Below are 19,541 nucleotides of genomic sequence, written 5' to 3' on the forward strand. Positions count from 1 at the left end.
GAAGCCAGCTAGCTGCAGGGCAGGCACATGACGCTTTTGCTCTGTGGCCTCAGTTCATCCAGCCTGCAGGTTCTCCGAGCAGGAGGTGCTGGATAAGGGCCGGAGGGTTGGCCTTCCCTGACGGATAAAGATGGGAGCATCACTTAGTGCTTGACATCTGACAGCACTTGCGTCCCTGAACAAAGGAAGGTACCAGCCTCCCTCCCAAAGAGATCAGAATCCAAGAGAAAAGAGTGAACACCCAGCTTAAGAAAACAGGGCCAGGGAGGGGCAAGGCTGAGGAGAGGAGGGGGTGAATTTTGGATGGAGATGGGAGCTTGATTCCCAGATATGCCCTCGGGCAGTCTATACCAGCAAACACTGCAGTAAGCTGTACTTGTAAATATATATTTTCACTTACTCAAACTGTAAATAGTGATGACAGCTGGGAGAAGAGCAAAGTTGTGTAGGAGGGAGGAGAAGAGAGATTTTTTTTTTTTTTTTTTATTTCCCATGAAGAAATAAATTTGCCAATCTCAGAACTGGTGAAAAAGTGTACTGGCATCAAACCAAAACTCAGCTCCTGACTGACACATGCAGACAATCAAGGTTCATTGTTTTTTCACTTAATGAGAGCATTTCACAAAGCATTTTCAGGTTAGGGCCAGATCCTCACAGTGATACAAACCAGTGGGATGACTCAGTGCTGCTAAACTACAGAAGATCTGGCCTTTAGACAAAATTCAGATGCCTGGATCATCACAGAAAATGGACTTTCAAGGCCTTTAAATCCTTGTTCCTCAGATCCTGTGGATATTGTTAGATCTTACAATTCTACTGAAATTATATTATCCTTCAAGTCATAGACTTTCTAGAAAAATCATTAAATTCTCACTTTGTAGTAAAAATACTGTACATCCCAGCCTCCTCATATTCCTGAAAAGGTTTGAATCAGAAAAATTGAATCAATTAAAATCAAACCATTGGAAGGAAGGACTGTTTACTTTAAACAATTAAACAATTTGTCCTTCTAAACATATTTTGATTGTTTATTTTTTTTAAAGTTCAAGTCAAATAAGCTGTTTTGATCTGTAGAACTGAAGCTGAAATATTTTCAGATGGTCAACTTGTAAACTTTTTGACATTGAGTCATGTTTTTTCTTGCCAGATTCATGGCTTTTATCTCTTTGAGACTCCCTTGGTTTCTGAGAGACTCCCTTGGCTTCTGAGTCCGAATTTTAAATAGTGGTTCAAACCCCAGTTAGGTTCTTGGTACCCTGAGATAAGCTCCAGTGATTTAAAGCATTTTCAAAAAATTCTAGTACAAGTACCACCAATTTCTTCCGTACCCTTCAAACAGTGTCACCTTAACTTTGTAGGGCTCTAATTGAAAAATCTATAGCAGAGATGTAAACCTCAATTGCTCTCTGATAATTTGGCTCCATTTCCTACATTCAAAGCCTGTCCTGCTTTGCCCACCTGAGCTAAAGTGTTCAGGGACTTCTCTGGAGTAAGAAAGTACCTGCTAAACAACATGTGAAGCAGGGGGGGACTATGTTTTACATCTCTTCTTTCTTCTGTTGTGCAGAGATGGCAGAGAGGAATGAACATTTTTGTATAGCTGCTCTTGGTGGAGGAGACACCAGGGGAAACTGGGGCTGTGGCAGAGGGAATGAGGGAATGAAACAACTGTTGTGGACTACACAGAGCAAAAGGCTCCAACAAAGATATGGGGCAAAATCCAGGAGTTTTTCTGCATGTCTCCATAGCCCATCTCACCCAATTCTCAGCAATTTCTGCAATATGTGAGTCTGATGGGGTGATACAGCCCATATGTCTTTCTCTTAATCCCTCCTAATTAACTTTTAACTTGGCCCCTACTGAGAGAGGATCTCAAGGTGTTTCACTTTCACCAGATGGCCAGAGAGAAAGGATGGAAGAGCTATTCCCCCTGAGGGAAGTGCAGCCAAGGGAGAGTGTGGGGGTACCAGTCATTGTTTTTTCTGGGTCTGGATTGAAGGCACTTGAGTCAGTAATTTGTGTTCAGACTCAAGTGTTTGTTATTTCTTATCAGTAAAACAGTCTCACTACTGTGAGTTCAGCAGCTTTTCAGTAGAAGGCACAAAATGGCTAACTATCTCTTGTTACAAGGTCTTTTAAGACTAAACTATCCAATCAAGAACTGACACCTAGATTATTTTCCCTTTTAACCCAATAGCTGATCCCAAAGAGCCTGCAGTGCGGACTTTTCTGCCCAATTACAAAATGCCACCCAAACCCATGAAGAAGGAAGAAGAAGCATGAAGAAGAAACCCAGGACGACACCCTGTGCCCTTCATCTTGCTTCCATCCACAACATACTAAAAATCCCAAAACCTAAATTTCTCACCAAGTGATACACCTACACTACTCTCTATAATCTATTTCACACTTTTGTGGATTCTAGTCTATCTTGAAGTCTAGGAAACTTTCTCCATGAATGAGGGTCAAAGTCAGTGCTCCCCTGGGGGTCAGGGCACCTCAGAGCAGACAGAGAAATATTCCCAGTGCCCTAGGTTTCCACAGGAGAGAATCTTGGAGCCATCGGTATCAGGCAATCCACACAGCATAATAATTTAAGAACATCCAAACTGCTGCAGAAATATCGGCTGCAATTTAATTTTTTAGGAAACCAAAGAACCTAGCCACAGATCACAACACAAAACAAAATTCATTTTTGGTACTACTCAATGAAGTGTGCTGCTGCAGGGACCAGCAGGTCCAAACCCAGAAGCTTCTCTTGCCTCTGCTTGCATTGACTTCTTCCAGTCCAGCCCTGTCACACCACAAGCCTCCTGTGCACCTAAGGCAGGTTGGCTCCTCTTTTATGCAGAAAGATTTTCACCTGCAAAACAGGAATCACTGGAGCGCCATTCAGCCTGGTGGGAATATCATAACAGTAAATACTCTAAAAATACCAAATCACAAGTTTCCTGAAGCTGAGGAGAGCAAAAGGGCTTGTCTAGAGCCACAATTCAGGCAGTTGCCTCTGCCTAAAAAGCTCTAATGGGATGACAGGACATGACAAAAAAAAAAAAAAAAAAAAAAAAAAGGATTTCGCCACCACCCAGAGCCATGCCCTTTCCCAAGCATAACCTCTGTCTGACAGAGATTTTGATTTAAAAACAACATGAAAAACACTACTATAGATCTGGCCTGGGCCTACAGCGTGTTTGCCAGGTTGAGTCCACCTGGAAACAACCAGAGGCACAATCAGGTACAGGTATATGGAGCTGCCTTCCACAAGCAGAGACTTTGATAGAGTGAAGATCCATCCCTGACAGACAGATTCAGAGATTCTTCTGCCCTTGTGGCTGTGTCAGAGGCAAGAGGAAGCATGGAACCACAGAATCATAGAGTTACTAAGGTTGGAAAAGGCCTCTGAGATCACCAAATCCATCTGGTAACCTAGCATCTCCATGGCCACCAATGAATTGTGTCCTCAAGTACCATATCAACATGTATTTTGGACACTTCCAGGGATGGTGACTCTACTACTTCCCTGGGTAATCTGTTCCAATGCTTTACAAGCCTTTTTGTGGAGATTTTTTTCGTAATATTCCAGTCCCTGACTGATTCTGCTTTACACCAGTTCCTCTTTGATACAGGCTCAGTTTACATTTCATGGTTGAGCAGAGGCAACTTTTCTATGTGATCCTTTTTAAAATGGTTTGATTTTCTTTCCCCCCCCACCAGGAGAATGAACAGAAACTGAACTGACAGCAAGCAGACTAACCCACTGAAAAGACATTGTGTCAGGGTTATGGTTTGGAATATCTGAAGAATGTGAGTACTGATAGAACAGAATCAGAAAGAGAGGTGGCCCTTCTTTTGTCACTTGTGCTTAGTTTGCACACGTTTTACTTTATCAGCTGCAGTGGAGTTTTTCCCAGTCTAAACCAGTGTTAGAGAAAGAGGTGAGGCACAGGGAACACCACAAGTGAGAATTTTTGAATTAGTGAACTGAGCAATCTAAGCCATATTTAAGCACATACATTTCATACACAGAAAAATGATGGGAAGGCATAAAGAAAAAACAATGCTTGTGAAGATGCTAAATGCAATTTATTCCAAGAAATAAAATCAAAAGAAGTGTTTGAGCAGGAAAAAATTTATGTTGTATGCAAAGCAAAAAAAAAAAACAAAAAACAATTAAATTAGCAAAAACAAATCCTTGGCATTTACTCCAGAGAATACCAGGAAAACAAGACGATAATTAAGCTTCTGTGTTGCATTACTTTAAAAATTGACTTGAATGAAAGCAAGAAGTAAAATAATGAACTGAGACCAAGAGCGCTGTTCAATTAAAGGTTGAATTTAGGGAGTTTATAAGAGCAACACTTAACAAAAAACAACTTGGTTGAGCTTATTGTTATGGAAAAGGGGGAAAAATGTTAAATGGCATTTATAAAATTGCAGGGCCTGATCAAACCAATCCAGATTAGTCCTCCACAGCAGCAAAACCTCAAAATTAGGTCAGAGGAATGAAAGGAGAACTGAGTCTGAACTGTTTCATACAAAGGTGATGTGACATATGGAACACAGTATAGCTCAAGCAGAGAGCATGAATGTTTTCAGGAAAGAAAATTACAGGGTGCTCCATAAGGAAATTTACAACCATGGAAGCTTCAAAAGGAATGCAATTTCTATTTATTTGAGTATTTGTTTAGGAGAGTCAAGCACTGCCTGTGCTCCAAAGGATAAGCATTATTTATTCTTCTTTCCACCTTCCTATTGATGGTGTTTGTGGGGTTTGGTTTGTTCCATTTTCATTGGGCTGCAATTTTGCCTTCCCAGAACACAAAGGACAAGAGCTACAAACATTTAAAGGGCTATGTTTTTTAGGTTCAATGGTAATGGCTTAAAAACCTTCTTTTTTTTGTATTTTGTTCTGCTTTCACAAGGAGTTTAATAAGTGAAGACTTTTCAGTACAAAACAGTCCTTGAACAAGTTGTTCCTCAGCCTCCCTGCGAGGTATTTCAGAATCCGTCTCCTTAAGGAAAATATTGAACACTAATACAGAACTTCAATTTCAAATCTTGAACCTGAGACCTTACTGTAGTCTGAAAATTTCTCTTCAGTTAGAAACAAATTAAAGAAATTTGAGAGGTCATTCATTGTCTTTACACCGTCTATAAAACTTTCATTTTCACTGACAAAAATTGTAGGTTAGGAGGAAGGCAATGAAGCTACAATACATTTTTGTGGAGTGATACCCGCATTAAAGGCATTTCTTCTGTTAGAATGTAGATGACCTAGTCTTCTTTCTTGCAGTAAAGCTGGTTTTTTCTTCCACATAGCTGTAGACCAGCACAACCAGCTTCAGTCTAAGATCAGTATTACTCCCAAATTTAAGGAAAAGGAAATAATTTGGTGAAGTGCTGATCTTGGCTTCAACTTGGTGATAGAGCACAGAAAAGAGGACAAGAAGATCATTTTCTTTTACCAGCTTGTCATTCAGATATTTGTATATTCCATTTTTCAATATTGTTAGAGACCTGCCACTGAAAGATCTTCCAAAAACAGTCACACTTTCTTCATCCAGGTAAATCTGAAGCAGCACCACACAAGTCTGCAGAGCTATTTTAAGTCTAAAGAGTATTTTAAGTCTATGCAAGCAACTTTTAAGCAGAAGACATAGCATTGTTTCTTAAATTCCTCCAGCTTATTTGGAATCATGCTGATAGTGAGCATTAACACCTGACTCATTCCCTACTGGGTTTCCTCATAACAACTTACCAGTACTGACATTAGTTGAAGAGAAAACCAAGCCAGCTCAGACTTTACGCCAGATTATGACCTCAGCTTTATGCAACTCAGTCTGCAGTCGCCTGCTTTCTGCAGGACCAAAAGCAAAGTTTGGCCTCAAGCTTTAATTTTTAAGACTTGCATATACATAACTGTCTCCAAGAATAATACCATTTTATAATTTAAAGTGGGAATAAATATCCTTTTCAATTTTCCCTAATTTCTAGCAGTCTAAAAATATGTGTCTTATCTTTGTTGGATAACTCTAGCAAAGTATTTTGCTTCTCAAACCCAGCTTCTGCCCATGCCCTTGAGTTCCATGGTCCAGACAGTCTGAAACCCCTAGGCTTGACCTGTCAGGTTCTCTTTTGCTTTCCTCTGACTTTATCTCAATCAAAGTCCTACTGGAGGTTTGTCATCCCAAACTGTACCTTCATATAAACGCAGACAAGAAAGAAGCCTTCATGACACTGTCAAGGAAGAAATTTCTGAGGCTTGAGGTGCTCTCAGCCTAAAGATGTTGGTTTAGGGTGAGATGATGGAAGCACAGGACAGAAAAGAGGCTTGCGTGTGGTTTTGTCTTCTCCTAGGAGGGCACAGGAGATATCTCCTGAATATGTGTAGGCTTCCCATCACCTCCAGACATAGGAAAAGCTGCTTTCCATTGAAAAAGCCCATTACTCCTGCATGCAGCTCAGCAAAGCTATTTGTGTTTTCCCTGTCAAAAAAGCCTGAGAACTTTTTATCCCCTTTACATGCAGTTATCCCAAGACATTGACTGACCTCTCACCTTTTGTAAAAAGTTCCCCCATATGTTTGCCTCCCCAAAGTTCCTAAGGATGTGATTGCTTTGTTTTGTTTTTGCAGTGGGCTCCTTTCCATATTTTCTAGTAACAGACTGCGAGCAGGTTAGGAAGGTCCTTCAGAGCACTTAGGGAATATGCTCCCCAGTTTTCCAGCATTAGTAATATCCTATCTTATTTGAACGCAGGCCTTTATCTCAGAATTTGCACAGGATGCTCTTGCTACTCACCACACATTGCCAGAGCTGGTACTTAGGAATATAAAAGGGAGGAAGGATTGTCCCTCCCCTCTTCCCCAGTTTTGCTCCCCTGGCTGTTCAAGTTCAGCTTGCTCAGAACAACTCTTCCTGCAGCCAGAGGAGCAGGGACTGCTCCCCCAATACTCCCTGCTGAGAGGAAGTGGGTGGAGAGGGGATGCTGAGATGACAGAAGCGCAGAGAGCCCAAGCTTCACCCCACTCTGCTTCCTCGCTCGCCAAAAGAGCTGGCTGGGAGCATGGGAGAGTGAACTGATCCATGGAAAAAAAAAAAAAGAAAAAAAAAAAGGGAAAGAAAAAAATGAGGATGAAGTAATTGACTTTTGTAGCAGAGCAAAGGGAATGCAAGTGGTGGTGGAGGGAAGATAGGGAGGAACTGTGACTGACTCACAATATATTCAGTTCTCTGCTCCTGGGGAGATGCAGCTGTGCATCTCCCCTCGTACAGGCTGTGAAGTTACACCATCGTCCAAAGTAAGCATCCCTAATTCTCCTACTTCCTGAAGCACAACAGTGTTTGGCTCATTTTTAATCAGGGATTTCTACTGTGCAAATTGAAGTCTAGGACCAGGCTTTTCCTATGTGCAGAATTAAAAATCCTTCCCTTGATTGTTTTGTCAGTTTCTGGGGAAAACTACTGAACAGTTACTGCCGATTTACATTGGCCTGATCCTTTTTTAAAGCTCATTCCAAGTTATTCTTAATTTCTCAAGACACCTGAGATGCTGTGCATGAGCCAGCCATGGACACCTTTGGCAATGCTTTCCACATCTTTTTCCTTCCCTCTGCTTGCTTTCCAGTTACTTCTGACTTCACTCCAGTAAGGACTGTTTCCCTTTTCTACTACTTCAGTAGAAGAAATATGGCATGGAATTACTTCTGATTTTGGCCGGCTTTGGTTAAGGCCAGCAGAGTGTGGGGAAGAAGAAAAAAAAAGAAGCTGATCCAGTGTGTACAACTAACCTAGGCCAGCCCAGACCTCATGAGAGGAAGGTCTGAAGGCCCACTCTCCCATTTTCTTCCCATGTGAGCTTTGGCTTGCCTAGCTTAGGAAATGTCATACAACCTACCTGGGTTTCACTTTCCAAACTGTAAAACAACCAAAGCCCTCTCTTACCTTCTGTTAGCAGGGGAGTTGGAACTAGAGGATCCCTGAGGTCCCTTCCAACCCAAACCATTCCTTGACTCTGTGATTCTGTGAATTTTGGGGTGGTTAGAAGGGAGTAGGATCCTTTTGTGAAATGTATAAAGTGTGCATTTGGAAAGAGGTGACCAGAAATCTGCTAAAAATTAGTCTTCCTATTCCTAGTTCTCATACCCTGAGAATTACTGCAAACCTGCCCTTCTACAATTTTTTTCACAACCAGAATTTCTTCAGTAAGAAGGGATTTTCTAAAAAACCATATTAGTTACTGACTGTGTAAGGAGAGATAAAACCAGCTGTGGTACATCTCATTTGCCTTCCTCACATGCCCAGTTGAAGACTTTGCTTTTCTGTCAAATATCTGGAGATCATATGCTGGGTAAGAGACAACACGTGTTAAAGTACTCCCAGCTCTAAAATTCCACTTTCAAGGATTTTTGGCAAGGGGGAGAAGGGAATGCATTGTGTATCAACAGCAAAATTGTATTTGGATTGAAAGATAAGAAAAACCTCCATGGCTTCCAAAACCCAAAGCCATTTTTAGATGTTTTGGACCTGGCAGAGGTGCAGAGCTTGCATTAGTACAGTGGGAGAACACAGAAATCATGCTTGGACTTTGGAAAGGCTTCTAGAGATCCTGATTTGCAAATTATAGGACATTTTGGATGGAAATAGCAAAGCATTCAAACATGAGCTGAATGTGTGAGCAGTTTGCAGTCTAGCGGGGTGACTCACAAACTTAAAAATCAGATATTCCGCTAGACTGGGACCAGAATACTGTTGCCACCCTTGAGCATTAATCCCCAAATATAGTCAAACTCATGGCAAAGTGTGAACTGAGAGTTGAAACTGGAACACTTCCACATCTCAAGGAGAATTGCATACAGGAAATTTCATCCACATGCACGTTGATGAACTGGGGGACTCTCAAGCAAGGTTCCTTTCCAGGCAGATTTCTACCAGGAAAAAAATGCAGAGGAGCTGGATTTGCCAGAACAGTCCTTACCCTCAGGACAGGCCTATGTGTAAACTATTTGCTATAAACTAATGCAACTAAGAAGATTACTTTTTTGCTCTGAAGGGGCAATGGCTTTTTGAAATATTCAGATGCAATGGGAAAAAACACAAGCCTGTCATGGGCATACATTGTATTTGTGAGCTCTTCTCCATAATAGAGGTTCAAGGGCTTTACTCTGCAACTGGGAGCAGCTCTAGGAGAGCCCTCATGATTTTACCGAGAGAAGTTGTTGGTAGAGGTGATGTCTCCTATTAACAATCTTATTTAACTGGTCAGAGCAAATGAGCTCTTTCCTTACAGAGCTCTTTTTAAAGTCTGACATCTTTTGCGAAGAAGCAAACTTCTAACCTTTCCCCCCACCATAACACTTCTGTTTCACCAGAAATACAAGACTCCTTTTTCTCTGAGAATGAATTTAAACACTTCATTTTAAGCTGGTTTTGAGCAAGCTACTGCACCTGTGCAAAGGGCATGGAAAAAATGTTAATTATATACAGTAATGTTAATTTCGCGCCACAGTTCTAATGGAAACAATTCAGTTGCATGCTGTATGTTAAAATAAAGTTCAAACATGAGCTGTATGTAGTTACATTGTCACCCCCTGCCTCTCCTATTGTACAAAAGCTTTGAGCAATTAATGCTGATTTCACTGAGTTCCTATGGTGGTTTTCAAATAATTGGATCAGGTCTGGGATCCTTCTCTTAAGAACGCTGCATCGGATACATTGCACCTGCAAGCCTAACAAGATTTTTTATATCTGGGGGGTTGTGAACCTTTGAGGAATAGGGAGAGGCAATTCAGAGAGCAGTCTTTGATTCGCAGAGTGGCCATGGATGTACTTGCGCGTGGATTCAGGGAAACGCGGTGTCACGGCCTCTGGAAAAGCAAACACAGGAGCAGTTCTTGGTGAAATGCAGCGGCTCTTCCCCAGCAAGGCTCAGTCCTTGGGACAAACTCTAGAGCAGCAATGCTGTCTCTTGTAAACCATCTTAACACTGGAAGGGGCTGCCCAGGGAGTTTTACAGTCCCCCTTCCTGGCGGTGGGAATGACTAGATACGGCACTTGGTGCTCTGGAATGGGTGACAAAGTGGCTGGCAGTCACAAGTTGAACTCGATGCTCTTAAAGGTCTTTTCCAACCTTAATGATTTTGTGATTCAGTGATTCTGTACCCTCAGTGCAACCATCTGTGTTCAAGGGTCACAGCAGAGCTCTCAGAAAAACAAATAAATGCCCCTTTAAGAAATGTTAATGACAGAAATATCTCAGGTTAACTACAGGGTCTATTTTAATTCTGGCCAAACAAAGGCTCACTTCATTTCTAACTAGCATTCCCTATATTCCCTGTATTTCTTTTTCCTTGTGGGTGCAAGTCCTGTCTGTACTCATAAATCAAGCTTAGGAATACAAGATTTTTCATAATGAGACTCTACACTTTTGAAATTGCAGCCCTTGCTTTATTCTGTTTGTTTGATTTTATTGTTTTCCTTACTTCACAAAAGAAAAAGGAAAACAAGATGTTAAAAACGACAGAAGATGTTTTCAGCTTCTGAAACAAAAAAAACCCAGAAACACTTTTGCTTTCAATGTAAAATCCTGCAAAATAATGATATATTGAAAGTCAAAGCTGAAAACAGTTTTGCCTTCAAATTTCCTTATAGCAGAAAAACAAACAAATGGTGGTGTTTTAGTTACAAGGGTTTTTTGGTTTGGTTTTTTTTTCTCCTAAAAAAATGAGTTGTCCTGCAGCAATGTAAATGTAAAAACATGTCAGACCATTCAGCATCACAGGGTCTCCAGGAGGCTGCTCTTTCATAGCCTAACAGGAGAGGGACAAAATCCAGATAATCTGAGAGGTGCTTCCCTTTCTCTTCCTGCTACCAAGTCAAACAAAATCCACCTCTGGCATTTTTGAATAGAACAATCAGGACAATCTGTTACAAGGCCAGGCTTGAAGCCCCCAGAATTGTGGGAGGTGAAAGTTTCATCTGGAAGGCTGCTCTCAGCTTTAATTATGGGCAACTTAAGCCCTCAAAGCATCTCTCTGACAAAAATAAGAGAAACTGCAACTACTGCCTGACTTTAATACAAAACAATTAATCAGCCCTGGCTGAGCCAAAGTAGGTCCAGGTTGACTTGAAAGGTTAATGGATCTTAAAACTGTTTCAAAAAAAGGTTTAAATGGAATTTCAGTTCTGCCACGAAACACAAAACCCAGGCCTCTTTGGTGTGGCTTTGGGTTTGTTACAAACATCTTGCAGAGTTTGAAAACTGCTTTTGATGGTGGGCCTAACTTCCCTTTCCTCAGCTTAATCCCAGTTTTCCTGATTGCACTCCTTTGCCCCACCCTAAAGCAAATGATCCCTTTCCCCAATGCTTACACTTTCCAGACCTTTGCCCTGGGTTTTATGTCATGCCCTTTCTGCAAGCCTAAGGCAAATGCTTGCACCTTCAAGGCAGTTTCCTCAAAGGTCAGTTTTACGACCCTTTTAGTAATTTTTGCTTCTCCTTCCCAATTTTCTTTTTATATGACAATACCTTCCATCTTTCAAGCAGCTTTCCTAATTTTACTGCTTTGCTACAAGAAGCAGCAATTCTTTTCCAGCTCAGCAATGAAATGCTCCAGTATTTGCATTTATTAAATACTGTGCTTTTCCAAAGTTTTAGATCATTCCTGGGTCTGATCAGGTATTGCTCCTTTCTAAGTTTTTTTTCACCTCTGTATATCACTGCTCAACATTAATATTTCCCCAGCACATAAGCTTTTAATTTCTACTTCAGGTTTCATTTTGCAATTTTCAGACAATGTTTTATTTGTCCATCTCCCCAGCAGAGATTGTATTTCTCTTCACTCACTGCTGTTTGCACCACCTCCAAATTCAGCTGCAAATTTAATTTGTTTGCTGCTTAGCCCTATTGCTATTAACAAACAGTAATGAAAAGAATAACTATCAGCTTAAATTATCCGTAATGTTTTACTTCTGGAGTTTTCTGTTCTTTTGTTTGCAAATTACTTCTGAGGAAAAAAATATGCAAGTGCAAAGATCTGGGCAAATCTTCTGCTTTTTGTAGAATAAGCACAGGTCCAGTCAAGTCAAGCTATTTATTCAGCTATGGACATGACCTTTAGATTTCTTTGTATTTTGGGCAGTTTTCAGAGTTACACAGTGAATAATATGAAGAAATACTTCCACTTTTGTTGAAATTATTCACTGCACTACAGCTTTATATCTATGATGGTATTGTTTTTATTTCCCTGTAATTCATACTTTACGTTGATAGATAAAACAACAAAATTACAGGTTGCCTTCCTGGATCCAGCCAGTGCAACACAAAAACCCCAACCTGTCTGACCTTGCAAATATCAGCTGATTTCTGTGTATTCTAGTTTCTGTTCTTTTAAAAAGGGAATGATGGCAGTATTCCTTCTTTGTCAGTAATAACCAAGAGAAACACTTAGAGATTGCTCCAATATCAGTGATGTGAGAATCACAGAATGGCCTAGGCTGGAAGAGACCTTAAAGGTCGCTTTGTCCCACTCCCTACCATGGGCAGGGGCACCTTCCACTATCCCAGGTTGCTCCAAGCCCTGTCCAACCTGGCCTGGAACACTTCCAGGGATGGGGCAGCCACAGCTTCTCTGGGAAACCGATACCATGGCCTTACCACCCTCAGAGGGAACAGTTTCTTCCTGATATCCAATCTAAACCTGCTGTCAGTGTGTCCTGTCACTCAAGGCCCTTGTCAATAGTCTCTCTCCATCTTTCCTGTAGATTCCCTTCAGGTACCAGAAGGTCACAATGAGGTCACCTCAAAACATTTTATTTTCCAGGGCTGAACAACGTCAATTCTCCCAGCCTTTGCTCTCTCAGTAGGGTAAAATCAGCCAGCTCTTTGACGGAGAACCCAACGGATGTCAGGATATATACCTAGAGTAATAAAACACCACAATCATTCCATAGACCTCCTTCCTTTGCAGATACAAAAAGTAACAGACATTTAGACTTGACAAAACTCTTCCAACACACCAAGGAAATTGGGATCCCAGCCTTCAAGCCCCTCATTCTGACCTCCTCAATACACAGATTAATCAGTCAGCTGCTTAATGCAAAATGATACCATGGCAGTGGGGCATGGACAGACAGGTGTAAGCATGTAAATATGTCACAGAAGTGTCAGTGAGGGATGGAACTGGAATGGAAAAGGACCTTGCTGTGACTGAGAAAAGGCTGCCTACTCCAATAGCTGATTATAGACCTGGGGATGTAGCTGGGATGAGTGATATCATACAGGACATTATTAATAGTGCAGTCCCCCAGTGGGATTGTGAGAGGATGCTGGGGACTGCCAAATGCCTCCAGGGAGCTCTCACATGCCCTGGTGTAGGTGGCGGGGGAGGGAGGTGCAAGCCAAAACCTGACAAGAATGAACTGTGTACAAGGTGTGAGAAGCAGCAGTTGTTCCAAAGAGTGAGGTAAGAACAGAGGAACTGTTCCTGACCTTTCTCTTGGAATCAGGCAGGTATGTGTCCAGCAGCATCTTCTTGATTTCCAAAATAATACAGGTATTTCTGTGGAAGGATCAAATGTAGACACACACCTGCCATTGCAATCACCTGTGTGACTCTACACAGCTCATCTGACAGTGCAGACTACAGACAGCTCCTTGCAGCAGAAGTGTTATCAATTATACAGAACTGGCCCTCAGGAAGATGTCACCGGTTGGGAAAGCTTTCCCCAGTGACCAGTAGGGTCATGGTCACCCCCCACAGTGTTGTGAGTTGGCTCCAAGTGCAGAGGAGTTTTACACACTTGGGTGAGCAGCTGTCCTGCTGTGCTTTGCTCCGCCAGTCATTTGAAAAAGAAATGTCAGTGACTCTGTGGGCTGAACTCCATTTCTGTAAGAAATTAAGTATACACCTTTCACTAGAGGTTACTGGAGCTCAATGTTCAGATGTGTCTTCTCTTTTATAAATGGCCTAGAGTAAATTAATTAATACACCTCTGAGCTGCTGCAGAGATGAAGAAACCTTGGTGGACTCCTCCTCAGATGTGTAGCTGCGCTCCCCTGCCAGTGTGCAAGAGGAATGGATTCATTTTCAATCCCCTCACTCTAACTTCCAGTTTGGTTGCCCCTCAGGATGGAAGTGTTAACACTTTGGGCTGCCATCACTTGATTTTGTCTCTGAATTCTTCAGCTTCTCAGAGGGCCTGGCTCTTGTGAAAGCTTTAGTTTCAATCTGTCTGTGTTGAAATTTCCGTGTCCTGAGACATAGACGCATTCAGGAGGGCATCTGCAGGGACATTCAGCACTCTGCAGCAACCTACCTTCATAAATCCATCTCATACAAACATTTGATTACTATTCTGGAACACAGTACAAATTTTTAGACACAGTTACATCACATTCCCACCTTCTAAAACATTCAGAATTCTTTTCTTTCTGTACTTTCCCCATGTTCCCCAAAGTACAGAGGAAGAGGGCTGCATTTCTTCCCAACATAGTTATTAGGAAGAGGGAATCAACAGGGCAGTCCATGACTTGGGAGGTTGTGGAAGCAGTGTTCAGCAAACAGTGACAATAATTACACTTTCCTCTTTGGTAAAAGCTTGGAAAAGCTGTCAGCCACCACAAAGGATCATTAGTTGCTTGGTCTGAAGAGCTGAAGCTGCTCCTAAATTTTTTTAGGAAGTGCCAAACACTTCAAGTTGGCTTACATAAATCATGTGGGGTATTACAATGCTGAATGTAAAACTCACCAGTCACTTTTTCTTCTATTCCCGTTCCTCTTAGCAATGACTTACAAGTAAATACTTGGGCAGTCTCTCACAGTACTAAGATTTCATGCTTTCTGCAGAACATTTTAAATAATGTCTCGCTCTTTCCCTGTGCAGAATGTTCAGAAACTGACCAGAATAAAGTTATACGCATATTTTTAAAAACACCAAACAAAACTAAACAAAATTTTTCACTACTACATAAAGTGGTGAGCCTGCAAAGATCAGCAAAAGGCTTACCAGAGTTTATTAGGGATTTAAATTATCAATGGAAGGAAGAGGTAAGCTTATTTACTTCTCGTAAATGTAGACCTTGAGCCACCTAGCTCAGACAGAATTAATAACCAGCTAAAACTGCAGTGATAGGCAGGAATACAAACCACTAAAATAGAGTAAAGCCACAGCTGGGAGATCAAGCAGATTTGCAATGCATGAGCTTTTGTTTTCTGTGCTCTTTGCTTTTCCTCTCTGAGCCACAAATGTCAGCAGTCTCCAAGTCAAATTTGTTTAGTGCAAACCGGCCACAAACACAGCCAAAATGAACTTTTGTCAGGAATTTATATGTGGAAAATTCCAAGAACTATGAAGAACGACAAAAATATCTCACTAGCATCACCTAACCAAGGAAAATAATTTTGCTTGGGCAAAATCTTTCCACTTGAAATGAATAATCTGAATTGAAAAACAAAATTAAAAAATCCCAATGAAAGAGCAGAAAAAGTCACATGAAGGATTTAATTCTTGAGAGATTTTTCTACCATTCTCCAAAAGGCCAAAGAAAGAGCTGCTTGCGCTGAAGTGGCTACTGCTGACGTCCCCAGGAACCTGGAATTTGATTCAAAATTCTCTCAGACAGGACACATGCTGAAATCATGCCCCCAGTCTAAGTCCCCTCTATAGATAATTTACTCACTGGTCTGCACTGAGAAGGCATTTGTTCTGCTTTGTGATTTGCATTGTGGAACTTCTGGAGGTATGGCCAGAAACACCAGAATTATTTGCTTTGAAAATATGAAAAGATAAACATTTTAATGTTTTACATTTTCCTCTCCTTTTTACAGATTTAACAACACACACCAAATAAATCTCAAATTATCTGCGGTTCAGAAAGGCACAACATTCCATTTTGGGCAAAGAGCCATTCATCAAATGCAATACTCCCCAGACCTGCAAACAAATATAATTTTAATGTGTCTTACAACCATATTACAGCCAAGGCCATAAACCAGCTGCAGCTTTCCAATAACACTCATTTCTCCTATCTAAAATAGCACTTTAGACATACTCTGAGGTGCTGGACTTCATGTACAGCCTGACAATTTTTAGTCATGGACTGGAACTTCTGAACAGCACTTATGAACCTCCTAGTTGGAGGAACTCCCTGAAAACTGTAATCTCACCAATCTTTGGGGTTTTGTCAAAGTTTTTCACCCAGAAAAATATACAGATTTGTTCTGAAACCTTTTTACTTTTGCAGCAAATAATCTGCAAAGCATAAATAAAACTACAGGTTGAATTTCAAAGTTAGCATCTTTCCCACCAAATCCATAAGATGTTTCACATGAAGTTGAGGAAAACACTTTTCAACATTTTTCCCATTAATGGGGTTCCTCCGCGGAGAAGAAAAACAGCTCATTTTAGCTTCTCCAGCTCTCAGGTCCCCAGCCCTTCCTTTCTGTGTGCAGCATGACATTGAGGAGAGCCTGCCGGAACTCCAGCCTTACTTTTCCTACCTCATCACCTGCTCCAACTTGTGTGTTTTGCTAGTGCCACTTAGTTTTGAGACTGAGCAGAGCAGGGATTGCATGCAGCTGCATGTTGGCATGAATAATGCTTCTGGCTTTTGGGCTGAGCCAAGTCAGAGCTTTGCTCACCATCCTGTGGGCTTGTGTGTTGTCCTGTGTGTGGATTTTGGGTGTGCTGCAAGAAATCTGCTCAATAACATCTGTTTAATAATATTTTTACTGTTTTTAAAAGAAAATCCTATGCTGAGGGAAGGCAAAATTGCACAGCAGTTGCACAGACAGAAAGGTCTGGGCTATGAGATCCATCTACATTAAGTTAGTATTATTCAGGTATGACAGTAATTGTATGGTAACTGAACATCTTTGATTTCCCCCCCCCCCAAAAGCAAAACATTGCTGCAGGCAACAGTCTAGATTTAGGTGAACTCACACTGTGACAAACTGAGAATGGAGAAAACACATTTCTTGTCCATAAAAGGACAGCTCACACATCCACAGAGGGTAGCTCTGATTTTGCTGTGTTCCAAACTGTGAAGTGGGGACTCAATCTTGCAAAAAGGAGTTTTGTTTAGAGTGGATAGAAGGTTCTTCAGTTAAAAATTTTTTCATCTTTTTTACCTTTGCCTTCTGAAACAGAAAATGGCTCACCCTCTTAGGCAGGAAATGGTGATTTTTTTATTTTTTTTTTTTTAAGTGGAAAATTTTCTGTTCAGGAGGGAGGGGATCCTTCCCCTTATCTCAGCACTGGTGGGGCACATCTGGAGTGCTGTGTCCAGTTCTGGGCTCCTTAGTACAGGAGCAAATCCATGAAAATTATTAAGGATTAGGACAACTGTACCAAGAGGAAAGGCTGACAGAGCTGGGGCAGTTCATGCTACAGAAGAGAAGTCCCAGGGGGATTTTATTGAAGTGCAGAAATCCCTCACAGGAGGGATTAATAAAGATGGAGCCAGGCTCTACTCAGGTGTGTCGATGAAAGGACAGGAGGCAATGGGGAAAAAACTAAGATATAGGAAACACTGCTGATACATGAAATGTATTTTTTGTTAAGTTTAAGGGTGGTGAAACACTGGAATGGCTTGACTAGAGGTTGTGAAGTCTCCAACCATGGAGATATTCCAAACCTCAGTAGGCACAGCTCTCTGCAAGCTGCCCTGGCTGATACTCCTGTGAGCTGTGAGATTGGCCTAGATGATGCCCTGGGGATCCTCCCAACTCCATCTGTCCCACTGTCTGTGACTCTGCCTTCATCCAGAGTGTGAGAGGTCTCTAACATATGGTGGATGTGTTGCAAAGCAGGAAAATCAAATTCAAGGCTTTCCTGAGTCATTTGAAGCAGTACTACAGTCAGGGCTTATCACAGATTATGAGGCTGCTCTAAGAGGAGTTTTGTATTTTCTCCTTCAATCCACTACCTTGTGCAGCCAGTTTATAAACAGGTGTGATTTTTAGTGAATCGTTCACATCCATGACTTAAGATTTTACATTGAAAATTTATTTGATTTAAATATTAATGCAAATACCAAATATACAGGTGTCCAAATATACAAGGAGAAAAAAAAAAAAATCAGTCCTCCCTGGACAGCTGCTCCTGGCTCTCACCTACACAAACAAGATGACAGAAAGGCTTAAAAAAGAAGTGACAAATGAGCTTCTAGAATATGGACAGAAGGTAGAAATAGAAGGAGACCACATGCTGTATTCCTTGGTTTTCCTGGGCCTTATATGAGTCCAAACCAGGCTAGCTCAGACCCTAGCCCACCCGGAACTGCACAGACGAAAGTAAAAGATGAGAAGCGCTCTTCTCCACGTGGGTACAAGTACCTTGTTTATTGGCTTGGTGGCAAGACACTCCAGTGATGGGGCCACCTAGGTAGAAAAGAGGGCATGGGACTCTCACACAGGAGGTTTTATACCCTAGGGGATAGGGGCGGGGGAGAGAGGACCGCGGCCAATGGGGTGCCATTGGGGAGGGGCAAGGGGAGAGGTACCCACAGGACAGACCAGGTGTGTATAACAGGGGGGGTGTGTGAGGGGGAGAGCATGTCATGAGGGACTGGGAAAAACCCATCCACCTGACGTAACATGCTCAGTAAAAATTTCCTATCACCCTGTGCAACAACAACTAAATAAACTATTTAGTACAATACAACAATCACAGGAAGCCATATAGAGCAGTGCATGGCAAAGTACCAAGAAGCAGCACACTTTAAGTAATGGTTTTCAAAATACTGAATCTTTGAACAAGATTTTTTCAGTTTTAGGAGATGGTGGGGAGAGAGATGTCCTCAATCTGTCCTTGAATATTTCTAATTGATGTCAGTTTTATTTCACCTTATATAAATATAATGAAGCAACTTCTTTAAAAACCACCAAAAAGAAGATCCCCAGTCTTGAAAACCACCCCCACAAATAGGGAGTTGGGTCAGTGGGTCCTCCTGAATTCCCCACTTGTATTATAGAGGCCTAATAACCACTTTCTGATTTGACTGCATCATTTTCCTACAGGAATCCTTTCCCTTACTAGAGAGAGAAAGAGAACGAAAGCACTATTGAAACACAGGATTTATTTCCTTCTTGTGGTAACATTAAACAGAAGCCACTTGATAAATATGAATTAGATGGATATGAGAGATCTCAGCACACAAAACCTTAAAACAATTAGCAAAATCAGAACTTTTTCACTTTACACAGCGAGACAGTTTTCTACTGTGCATGATCCAGCAAGTTTGAAAAACTAAATTTCTCTGTGGAATAAACTCTGTGGAAGTAACTTGGCCTCTCTCTGCTGACAAGCCCAGGCCATGCTATCCCAAGAACTACCTACCTCTGCAGAGAAAGGGCTGAACTGATATATATGCCACTATGCATGGAAAGGGGAAAAGCAAAGCCTAAAATATAGATGAAATATTGAAAAAAAAAATCAGAATAGAGTTTGCACTCATTATAAAGTATAACAAATAGCATCTTCAAAGAAATGTGCAGCCTGTTTCCATACCTCTACATATGTCTCTTTAAAGACATAGATGTT

The 19,541-nt window shown here is 41.4% G+C and overlaps 1 protein-coding gene across 1 annotated transcript in view; it reads left to right on the forward strand.

Moving 5' to 3' along the window:
• Positions 1-19,541, forward strand: part of NTF3 (neurotrophin 3) — a 52,487-nt gene that overhangs the window by 29,066 nt on the left and 3,880 nt on the right. The gene's annotated exons all lie outside the window — the stretch shown is intronic.

Source organism: Haemorhous mexicanus, chromosome 5 (genome assembly GCF_027477595.1).
Source record: "Haemorhous mexicanus isolate bHaeMex1 chromosome 5, bHaeMex1.pri, whole genome shotgun sequence".
Classification (NCBI taxonomy): Eukaryota; Metazoa; Chordata; class Aves; order Passeriformes; family Fringillidae; genus Haemorhous; species Haemorhous mexicanus.